Source organism: Bactrocera dorsalis, chromosome 6 (genome assembly GCF_023373825.1).
Source record: "Bactrocera dorsalis isolate Fly_Bdor chromosome 6, ASM2337382v1, whole genome shotgun sequence".
NCBI classification, from domain to species: domain Eukaryota; kingdom Metazoa; phylum Arthropoda; class Insecta; order Diptera; family Tephritidae; genus Bactrocera; species Bactrocera dorsalis.
In genome coordinates, this window is record NC_064308.1 from 18796627 (window position 1) to 18809086 (window position 12460).

General features: G+C 41.5%; 1 pseudogene; it reads left to right on the top strand.

Annotated features, from left to right (window-relative positions):
• Nucleotides 1-11422: 11422 nt before the first annotated feature.
• On the top strand, nucleotides 11423-12155 carry LOC115065911 (uncharacterized; annotated as a pseudogene).
• The last annotated feature ends 305 nt before the right edge of the window (nucleotides 12156-12460 follow it).

Consider the following 12460-nt stretch of genomic DNA (forward strand, 5'->3'; position numbering starts at 1 on the left):
GCACGCTTCCTCCAGCATTGAAGAGATGGATGAAACCTGGAAATAGCTTGGCAATGTCCTCAAGTGGTATTTTGTGGTTGACTTTGTCAAAGGCTTTTGGCAAATCTAATGCTACGAAGGTCATCTTTTCACAGGGTGGCTTTTGGTTTAGGCCCTGAACTATCTCGGCTTTTGCTCGTCATTTGTGGAGTGTCAAGGCCTCATGTGTCTTCACTACTGTGGAAAGTGGAGTTATCGAGCGATAAGACTCTCCTTTATTGGCGGGTTTCCCAGGTTTCAGCAGTGAGACCATTTTTCTGACTTCCCACAAATTGGGTATTTGATGAGCAGCAGGGTAAGGACCTTGGTTAGGAAGCTTATTCCCGTTTAGCCTATGTGTTTTAACTTAAGCATATTTACACAGTCTGGGCCGGAGGATTTGGTGATGACACCCAGAACCTCCCCATCGGAGAAAGCAAGTCGTGCGTAGTCTTTGGAGATTTTGCGCAACCAACGGATAACCCATCTTTTCGCCTTATCCACCGAAGGGACCAGTATATATATTTTCGGATTAAGTAGATGGTAGAAGATTCTTCGGGTCCGAAGAGGCACGACCGTCGAATTGGATTTCGATACGATTATCGTCATGTCTCCTCAGATTGGACAGGGATTTGACAGTATTCCACAACTTGCTCATTACAGTGGAGAGATTAAATGTCTGCAGGTACTCTACCCATTACGTCCGCTTTTGTTGATTTACCAGTTGTCGAATCTCCAAGTTGAGATCCCTTAGGCGCGGATCACAGAAAACGACTGAGCGTAAAGCAAAACTGCCTGGCTGTTATTTCGGAGATCTAACCCCTCTTAGATCGGTAAGACTTAGTGTAAGTTTGTCGTCAAGGTTGCTCCGTATTCTCTCTCTCTGCTGCACTTGCGCCAAAAGGCTCCATCTAAACTCCACCTCGGTGAGGTGTAATACATGCAATGAGTGGAGCCTTCTTAAGGCCTGCTCAGGACTTAAGACACACAGGGAGTGGACCACGAGTTAAGTGGCTCTATATTACCAACACTCCACTGTGACCTTAACCTCTACGGCTGTGCAATCTGCACGTAGTTCGCACACTGCGCCGGACCTCCATGGTGCTTAGGAGTTCAAATAAGCAATATGACTCTCATTCTGAGCAGTCTCCCGCCCCAAAATTCATCCCGTTCCAATCCTCGTGCTAAAACCACTAAGCAACTCCTGTTTCCTCGCTCAGTCTGTTCTGTTTGTTAGACCATCATACATGTAATTCTTGTACAGGCTGGTACCACTCCCCGACATGTTCTGGCCTGTGCACCACACATGAGTGGAGTGTGTCATGTTTTATCCCATGCTACAGGAATCTGCTTCCGCAACACCCAACAGTGGCGATGCTAACTAACACCACAGTGCGACAACTGCCCCTGCCGGTTTTACAGCTGCACCAACCACCACCTACACGCCACTCCCTCACTCTCAGGATCACTCACGACAAACTCGAATTTTACAATTCAACTGCAACTGGCTTCAGAGCTAAATCGAAGAGATAGTTGCATTCATGAGCTGCACAACACCGTGTAATATCGGTTTATCGATGCCTACGTCGACCGTAGGTATACTACCCTAGAATGTTAGGGCTCTCCGGTCAGGCGATGCCGAGCTCAAAATATTTAATATACATATACATCCCCAGTTACGTTTGCCCCACAGGACTTAGATGCGCTACTTCGTGTTGAAAACAGTTTGGCACTCTGTGACTTTAACGAGCACTACGATCTTTGGCATTCCTGCGGGATAAATAATCGTAGGGGGATGAATCTGACGGAACAGATAGACGATTCTGCACAATAAAGGACGAAGCTCCCACCAGAATTATGGACACCTGTAATAGTTCGCCCGATATTACCATTGCTAGTGGTGGTCTGATAAATGGAATAACCTGGCGACCTATATTGACTCTCGCATCAGACCTTCTGTCCATAATTATCGCTATCGAAAATCCTTCCGACTTTATTTCTGTAGACAACGCACCTTTGTTAACTTTAACAAAGCTAACTGGGTCGGCTTCACAGAATTTACTGAGAACTCCTTCAACGCTTTACTCATTCTTACGGACGTATTCGTTGGCCAACGTCGATTCCACAAAGGGATCGCAGCAGCTAATGTTCGCTACATGGTTAGAAGTATCGTGGAACTCCGCCGTAATTTCCAAGCCGAAGCAGCTATTTTAGCTAAAAAGCACCTTATGCAAAGCCGATCTCTGTGATTCCCGAATAATGTATCTCAATTTGGAGATTCGGCAAATATTAAACAACTACAAGTGAACAAAATATATAGAGCACTTGAAGTCCTGTAACCGGTGTGAGCAAGCTTTAGAATACTGTCAAGGCTTTGTCTGATCCAAAAAGGCATGCTGACTGGGTTGAAATTCAATTCAATGGTCATGCTTCTTCGAACTCGACGAAGCGCGAGTCACTTCAACTCCACCGACATACGATGTTGCATCAATTCCAAACCCAACATACATACAAGCCATTAATTGGGCACAATAAAAAATTAAGGTAAACAAACTTGGTAAAAGTAGGAAATGATCGAATTAATTTCAGAAAAAATGATGGAATAAAAAAATGACGGGTTTTTAATATTTTCCCAAAGATTAGGAAACTCGCGTTAATTATTTGGTCTTGAAAATATTAAAAGCGGGTATTCTAAACAAACAAATTATCAACCACACTAATGGTAATTCCTTCTAAGAAATGTGTGAAACCATCATACCAACATACAAATGAACTATGCAATACGCTCTAAGTGTCAGGTAGCCGAACCGCTCAACTATTTGCGAAAATGTAGTGAAAAGAAAGGCGGAAAACCTACGTAAGTGATAAGTGGAACAGACCCGGACTTTTATTCGGCCAAACAGTGTCAAATTGGCAGAATCTGCCGCTACAACAACAACAACGACGTTTGAACGTCGACTTAGTTGCGATCGCAATAGCAATATAAAATCACAGTGATTTAAAAATAGCAGTCACTGAAATCACAGTGATTTAAAAATCGCAATATCGCTCATCTCTACTTTGTATACGTATACGCACACACTCCACAATACTTCCCTTTTCCTCTTTTTTGATTTTTTACACTGAGGTAAGTATAAGGGTAAGTATTTCAGCACTGTACTTTACACTGTATGTATGTAAATATGTATATTATTTTTACAGATTTCCACTGGTCACGTATGTATATATGTATTTATTCTTTTTTACAGGTTTCACTGCACACAATTCGTGTATCTCTATATGTACTTGCACATATATGTATATGTATAATTGGATTTCTAATCCTTTTTTTTAATTTTTTTGTGTTATTTTTTGTTTTATAATTCGTTGTTTTTTTTTTCTTTTCACCTTCACTAAACCGTGAACACCGAGACTCCGAAAACCGAACACCGAAAAGGGTACACTTGGCAATTGCTTGCGAAAAAGAAATCTTTGTAGTAATTATTTCACTGAGTGTAAATTTTGATAAAAAATTTTTTTTTTGTTTAAACACGCATTTGTCCCTGCTCGGGCGCCACGAAGATTCTCAAGCGTTTTTGAGAACTAAAATTGTTCCGGGATGCATGTTGTTTAATATTTTTAAAATATTCACTTAATGAAACTTTACCAATTGCCTGTACCGGACACTTGACTTGCGACGGTGAAATAGCGAAAAAAAGGAAACGCGTGCGATCTCGATTGCGCTCAAATAACAATTAACTTCTTTATTTCAGCAACTAGATGACTTAGCCTAAATCTTAAAGCTAACGGGAAAAAACAGTTGGAATGTTAGTATGTATGTACAAAAAGGAGTAAGTACAATTCATTTCGTTAACTTATGGTAAAAGATTAAGGTGAGTATATTTAACATTATTAGGGTAAGTACAATAAAAGGAAAACTTTTTAATTCAAATATAAAATGTATTTCAGAAAAGTAATTAATTTTCATTTCATGTTTTATTTTCATCTTAGGTTGAACATATATAAGTCGCTTGACGCAACAATAAGTTTTGGTCTCCACTTCAAACAGCACAATAGGTTTTGTACATAAATTATGCACAAATTAACCAATCTATTGCCTTATAGCTTGCAGTGCACAAGTCCAAAATATTTTTGGCTGTAACTTGGGGGTTGCTAAATCGGGCAAATTATGCACTTTCACTTTAAATAAAAAATCAACGTGTTACCTGTTATGCGGCTCGAAGGACCAAAGATAATTCGGGTGGTGGAGCACGGTGCTCGCTCGTTCCGTAGATGTGTTTGGCCGTGGGGAAACGATCGGCGCAAATGACTCCACAAAATGTTAACTAAAATACCAAAAAGTTTCATATAATATATGTATTTAAATATAATAAATTGGAAACACACTTACCACGTCTGTATCGCTAGGCGGTCGCAAAAGAAGAGAGCGCGCAACTTTTTTAGTTAATGTTTAGTTGCGCGCGAATTAAAACTTCGAAAAAGAGGAAAAGAAAAGATTGCTATGCCGATACAGGCGTGGCAAAAGAAATGGGGCGGCGTCAACACCCTAACACAATTTTACACATCTATTTTTAACTGTCATACTTTACCGTTTTAAACCTTAGTGACTATACAAAACCGGAAAGTACTTACTTTTTCCATTTTTGAGAAAAAAATAACCTAATATTTTTACAGTGTGGATCGTTCTTGCATTTATGTAACTCTTCGCAGTGAATTGTCTCAAAAGTGATATTGTCAAAGTGGTTTGCCTAGACCGTGCATCTGCAATCACATTTTATTTTTCTGGTTTGCAGATCAACTACCTTGTAAAGCATTCATCTATGAAAGCTTTCAATAAAATTATTTTAAATTGTCTTGCAAAACAGTAAAAGCTAGTGCTCTATGATCCGTGAAAACGTTTAGTAGTGGTATGGATGATTTCTGCGACATAATGTTCTACTCCATCGGACTAAGGGCACTAGCATTAGTTTTGTCCCTTTATGTATTTCTTGTTTTGAAAGTCAATTTCTTTCGACTGGGATAGAGTAGCTCGGCTGATTTCTCCCCTAATGATAATTCACAGCAGTTTTACTATCCTAGTGAAGTCGCTTATACATATATCCTGTCAATCATAACAACGACTTGTGCTCTCTTAGAGTTTTGGGGTCTGAGAAGTTCTGAATTATGTCAACTTTCTCCTGATACAGTTTTATAGCACCTAGTCAAACTAGAAATATTACATATTCAACCTAAGTTTTGGAAAATTTTATTATCTCTGCCAATAATCATATAGACTTTAAATAGATTAGAAAAACACTTGTATTACTTTATTTGTCCATTTCATCGTAGCCTTTCCGTATTTAAGAAATCCGAACGGGAATAACCAACCAGGTTTCCGCCCATATGGATGTTATTTAGGTGTGTACTGTTTCATCTTCTTCTTCTTTACTGGCGTAGACACCGCTTACGCGATTATAGCCGAGTCAATAACAGCGCGCCAGTCGTTTCTTCTCTTCGCTACGTGGCGCCAATTGGATATTCCAAGCGAAGCCAGGTCCTTCTCCACTTGGTCCTTCCAACGGAGTGGAGGTCTTCCTCTTCCTCTGCTTCCCCCGGCGGGTACAGCGTCGAATACTTTCAGAGCTGGAGTGTTTTCGTCCATTCGGACAACATGACCTAGCCAGCGTAGCCGCTGTCTTTTAATTCGCTGAACTATGTCAATGTCGCCGTATATCTCGTACAGCTCATCGTTCCATCGAATGCGATATTCGCCGTGGCCAACGCGCAAAGGACCATAAATCTTTCGCAGAACTTTTCTCTCGAAAACTCGCAACGTCGACTCATCAGATGTTGTCATCGTCCAAGCCTCTGCACCATATAACAGGACGGGTATTATGAGTGACTTATAGAGTTTGGTTTTTATTCGTCGAGAGAGGACTTTGCTTCTCAATTGCATACTTAGTCCGAAGTAGCACCTGTTGGCAAGAGTTATCCTGCGTTGGATTTCAAAGCTGACATTGTTGGTGGTGTTTACGCTGGTTCCAAGATAGACGAAATTATCTACAACTTCAAAGTTATGACTGTCAACAGTGACGTGAGTGCCAAGTCGCGAGTGCGACGACTGTTTGTTTGATGACAGGAGATATTTCGTCTTGCCCTCGTTCACTGCCAGACCCATTTGCGTTGCTTCCTTGTTCAGTCTGGAGAAAGCAGAACTAACGGCGCGGGTGTTGAGACCGATGATATCAATATCATCGGCATACGCCAGCAGCTGTACACTCTTATAAAAGATTGTACCTGCTCGATTAAGTTCTGCAGCTCTAATAATTTTCTCCAGCAGCAGATTGAAGAAATCGCACGATAGGGAGTCGCCTTGTCTGAAACCTCGTTTGGTATCGAACGGCTCGGAGAGGTCCTTCCCGATCCTGACGGAGCTTTTGGTCCCGCTCAATGTCAGTTTACACAGCCGTATTAGTTTTGCGGGGATACCAAATTCAGACATTGCGGCATAAAGGCAGCTCCTTTTCGTACTGTCGAAAGCAGCTTTAAAATCGACGAAGAGGTGATGTGTGTCGATTCTCCTTTCACGGGTCTTTTCCAAGATTTGGCGCATGGTGAATATCTGATCGGTTGTTGATTTACCAGGTCTGAAGCCACACTGATAAGGTCCAATCAGTTTGTTGACGGTGGGCTTTAATCTTTCACACAATACGCTCGATAGAACCTTATACGCGATATTAAGGAGGCTAATCCCACGGTAGTTGGCGCAGATTGTGGGGTCTCCTTTTTTATGGATTGGGCATAGCACACTTAAATTCCAATCGTTGGGCATGCTTTCGTCCGACCATATTTTACAAAGAAGCTGATGCATGCTCCTTATCAGTTCTTCGCCGCCGTGTTTGAATAGCTCGGCTGGCAATCCATCCGCCCCCGCCGCTTTGTTGTTCTTCAGGCGGGTAATTGCTATTCGAACTTCTTCTTGGTCGGGCAATGGAATTGGGGAATCGGGTTCGTCTTCTCCTGGCGTTGTGTGTTCACTGCCATTCAGCAGGCTGGAGAAGTGTTCCCTCCATAATTTAAGTATGCTCTGGGCATCGGTGACTAGATCACCTTGGGGGGTTCTAGATGAGTATGCTCCGGTCTTGAAACCTTCTGTAAGCCGCCGCATCTTTTGGTAGAATTTTCGAGCATTACCCCTGTCGGCCAGCTTATCAAGCTCTTCGTACTCACGCATTTCGGCCTCTTTCTTTTTCTGTCTACAAATGCGTCTCGCTTCCCTCTTCAACTCTCGGTATCTATCCCATCCCGCACGTGTTGTGGTGATCGTAACGTTGCGAGGTAGGCAGCCTGTTTTCTCTCCGCTGCGACACGGCACTCCTCGTCGTACCAGCTGTTCTTTTGCACCTTCCGAAAACCAATGGTTTCGGTTGCAGCTGCACTGTTTCATACCTATATGAAAATTTGCGGAATCGGACTATTATTAACGGATGATCCGTTACTCTATCTGATTTTGTCAGTTCGAGTCATATACACGAATCGAGCCGTTTGTCTTCAAATCAGCGATAGAGAACAACTTTGAATCACTAGTGATCAGCTTATACATGAATTGCTAATGAACGTTCACATTAAGTAGCAGAAAATACCCGAAATGATGCATACTCATGCTTCAATTATTAAAATGATCGACAGCGTTCGGTTTGAATATCAACCCCTAAACACTTATTTACTCATGCACTTCTGTTCTCTTTCAAATACATGTGTATATATATACAATACATATGTACATATATATAATGGAAATTCCATTGAGTACATGCATACAACAAATGTATGAATATATGTATGTACGTACTCAATGGAATTTACATTTTTTACACATTAAAAATTTCATTCAGAGCTGATACATCTTTTGCCACATATGATTCAAATCAATCCTGCAGAAAATTTGCTGTACTCGTAGATTTACTTGTAGTTTACCCGCAGTTTCACATCGATTCCAACAAACGTCGCAACGCTATGAACTGACATGATACGATTTGAACCGAAGCCAGCCTTACTGTTTACTCGATCGTGATTGCCTAAGAACAGATTGTTCATGTTGCATCAAATCAGTTAACGCTTGCGGGTACCCGAATTGATCAACAATGCTGTCTATGATGAACTGAATTGATTTGATTGTGTTTTTGGCACGAGTGTTTGTTCTGATAGTTCGTTGCAGCTCTCGGGTAAAAATAAATAATATATTTTGCGAAGTGGATCCAAAAACACTTGATAAATAATAAGAAATAAATTTATTTATAAAATATTAGACTTAGAAAAGTTACACAAGTATATATAGTATAATATGTTTAGCATATCTTCGTTTTATAAATAAACTAACGTGGCACGAGGATAATTTTTCCGCTAAATTCCCACTTCAAAATGGTTGTATTTGGGTGCTGTCTATTCCCAATATCTAGCAATATTATTATTTCTGAAGGCGGATCAGTTTGCAATTGTTCGAACATATTTATGACAATTAAAATATTTTAACACTTCACAATAAGAACGATTACTTAATGATTCGTTATTCCCATTGGCTTAAGAAAAACAAAGAATAACCCGGTTTGTCGACAATTACCGGGCAGTTGTAATACAAGTCGCATTTCTTTTTTGACATCTGAGTCATTATGTGTAAATTATATTTGAATTTTTTTTATAAACTGTAGCTTTTAATGTAAGATGTTGTGTTTTGTTTGTTATGAATGCCGCTCCCGTTCCCTCATAATCAAGCAAAGTAGCCATTTTCTGTTGCGATATTAAAAATGTCTTACCAGTTCCAAGAGTAACAATCAAAACTTAATCATATGTACTTTTAATCGATGTATACAAAAATTACTGTACTTTGACAGTGGCTATGTGTTGTTATTATTATTTTCTTTTGAAGTAATTAAAAATCGAAATGAGTTTCCCGTATGTATGAATTAAACAAAGCTGCGTAAGGGTCACTTTCGATTCTAGCGCCAACTCGAGCGCTTCGTCTGCAATGAGAAGTGGTTTGACTACAAGTACGCAATTTACTGAGAGGGAGTCGGTAAAGGTGTTAATGGCTCCACCGTATATGGCAGTCAGTGCACGTTGAAAGTTTGTTACGTCCTAAGTCAGGTCGGCGTATTATTTTATGCCGTAGGCGTAGTTGAGGTAGGACCACTTAATACTCCTAGGAGGTGGTTCCGCTCTAAGCAAGTGACTGCAGGCATAATTTCTGTGAAAGCACTCCATCAAGAACTGCTTGGAGAGTTCGTTATGCTTCTTAAGTGAGAGCATACGGGACTCGCTGTGCATGCGTTCGCTGAGAGAGATCAAGAGGCATCTTTTCGTAGTCCGTAGTGCAGTGTTCTGACATGTTTGTAGCTTCCTCGTCTGCGTTTCACTGCATCCAGGCGACTTTTGAGCATATGATATCGATTCCAAAGCGCGACGTCAATATCGTGCATCATCAGCGTACGTATGGTAATTCTCTCTGGCGGTTGCGGGAGCTTCGAAATGTAGAAATTACTCAGTAACGAGGAATTCTTCTACATTTGGAGTTTACGGATGATTGCCGACCGCTCAGGTAGTTCATCGAACAAGGCACGCTTCCTCCAACATTGAAGAGATGGACTAAACCTGGAAATAGCTTGGCAATGTCCTCAAGTGGTATTTTGTGGTTGACTTTGTCAAAGGCTTTTGGCAACTCTAATGCTACGAAGGTCATCTTTTCACAGGGTGGCTTTTGGTTTAGGCCCTGAACTATCTCGGCTTTTGCTCGTCATTTGTGGAGTGTCAAGGCCTCATGTGTCTTCACTACTGTGGAAAGTGGAGTTATCGAGCGATAAGACTCTCCTTTATTGGCGGGTTTCCCAGGTTTCAGCAGTGAGACCATTTTCCTGACTTCCCACAAATTGGGTATTTGATGAGCAGCAGGGTAAGGACCTTAGTTAGGAAGCTTATTCCCGTTTAGCCTATGTGTTTTAACTTAAGCATATTTACAAAGTCTGGACCGGAGGATTTGGTGATGACACCCAGAACCTCCCCATCGGAGAAAGCAAGTCGTGCGTAGTCTTTGGAGATTTTGCGCAACCAACGGATAACCCATCTTTTCGCCTTATCCACCGAAGGGACCAGTATATATATTTTCGGATTAAGTAGATGGTAGAAGATTCTTCGGGTCCGAAGAGGCACGACCGTCGAATTGGATTTCGATACGATTATCGTCATGTCTCCTCAGATTGGACAGGGATTTGACAGTATTCCACAACTTGCTCATTACAGTGGAGAGATTAAATGTCTGCAGGTACTCTACCCATTACGTCCGCTTTTGTTGATTTACCAGTTGTCGAATCTCCAAGTTGAGATCCCTTAGGCGCGGATCACAGAAAACGACTGAGCGTAAAGCAAAACTGCCTGGCTGTTATTTCGGAAATCTAACCCCTCTTAGATCGGTAAGACTTAGTGTAAGTTTGTCGTCAAGGTTGCTCCGTATTCTCTCTCTCTGCTGCACTTGCGCCAAAAGGCTCCATCTAAACTCCACCTCGGTAAGGTGTAATACATGCAATGAGTGGAGCCATCTTAAGGCCTGCTCAGGACTTAAGACACACAGGGAGTGGACCACGAGTTAAGTGGCTCTATATTACCAACACTCCACTGTGACCTTAACCTCTACGGCTGTGCAATCTGCACGTAGTTCGCACACTGCGCCGGACCTCCATGGTGCTTAGGAGTTCAAATAAGCAATATGACTCTCATTCTGAGCAGTCTCCCGCCCCAAAATTCATCCCGTTCCAATCCTCGTGCTAAAACCACTAAGCAACTCCTGTTTCCTCGCTCAGTCTGTTCTGTTTGTAAGACCATCATACATGTAATTCTTGTACAGGCTGGTACCACTCCCCGACATGTTCTGGCCTGTGCACCACACATGAGTGGAGTGTGTCATGTTTTATCCCATGCTACAGGAATCTGCTTCCGCAACACCCAACAGTGGCGATGCTAACTAACACCACAGTGCGACAACTGCCCCTGCCGGTTTTACAGCTGCACCAACCACCACCTACACGCCACTCCCTCACTCTCAGGATCACTCACGACAAACTCCAATTTTACAATTCAACTGCAACTGGCTTCAGAGCTAAATCGAAGAGATAGTTGCATTCATGAGCTGCACAACACCGTGTAATATCGGTTTATCGATGCCTACGTCGACCGTAGGTATACTACCCTAGAATGTTAGGGCTCTCCGGTCAGGCGATGCCGAGCTCAAAATATTTAATATACATATACATCCCCAGTTACGTTTGCCCCACAGGACTTAGATGCGCTACTTCGTGTTGAAAACAGTTTGGCACTCTGTGACTTTAACGAGCACTACGATCTTTGGCATTCCTGCGGGATAAATAATCGTAGGGGGATGAATCTGACGGAACAGATAGACGATTCTGCGCAATAAAGGACGAAGCTCCCACCAGAATTATGGACACCTGTAATAGTTCGCCCGATATTACCATTGCTAGTGGTGGTCTGATAAATGGAATAACCTGGCGACCTATATTGACTCTCGCATCAGACCTTCTGCCCATAATTATCGCTATCGAAAATCCTTCCGACTTTATTTCTGTAGACAACGCACCTTTGTTAACTTTAACAAAGCTAACTGGGTCGGCCACCTTCAACGCTTTACCCATTCTTACGGACGTATTCGTTGGCCAACGTCGATTCCACAAAGGGATCGCAGCAGCTAATGTTCGCTACATGGTTAGAAGTGTCGTGGAACTCCGCCGTAATTTCCAAGCCGAAGCAGCTATTTTAGCTAAAAAGCACCTTATGCAAAGCCGATCCTTGTGATTCCCGAATAATGTATCTCAATTTGGAGATTCGGCAAATATTAAACAACTACATGTGAACAAAATATATAGAGCACTTGAAGTCCTGTAACCGGTGTGAGCAAGCTTTAGAATACTGTCAAGGATTTGTCTGATCCAAAAAGGCATGCTGACTGGGTTGAAATTCAATTCAATGGTCATGCTTCTTCGAACTCGACGAAGCGCGAGTCACTTCAACTCCACCGACATACGATGTTGCATCAAATCCAAAGCCAACATACATACAAGCCATTAATTGGGCACAATAAAAAATTAATGTAAACAAACTTGGTAAAAGTAGGAAATGATCGAATTAATTGAAATCGTAAATATCAGGTTACGATTTCGTTTGGGTACTCGTAGCAATAGTTTAAGCAAAATAAACGACATGAACCAATTGGCCTATAAACAATGTAAAACTCTAAATTGCAACATAACAATTCTGCATTAACAATAACTAACAAAAAAATAACCAACTCATTCATAAACAGTATATTCAAATAACAAATATATATGTACACAATGTTGTAATTTATTAATTTTCTGCCAATTTCAATAAACCAAGCAACAAGCACCGAATTGAAATT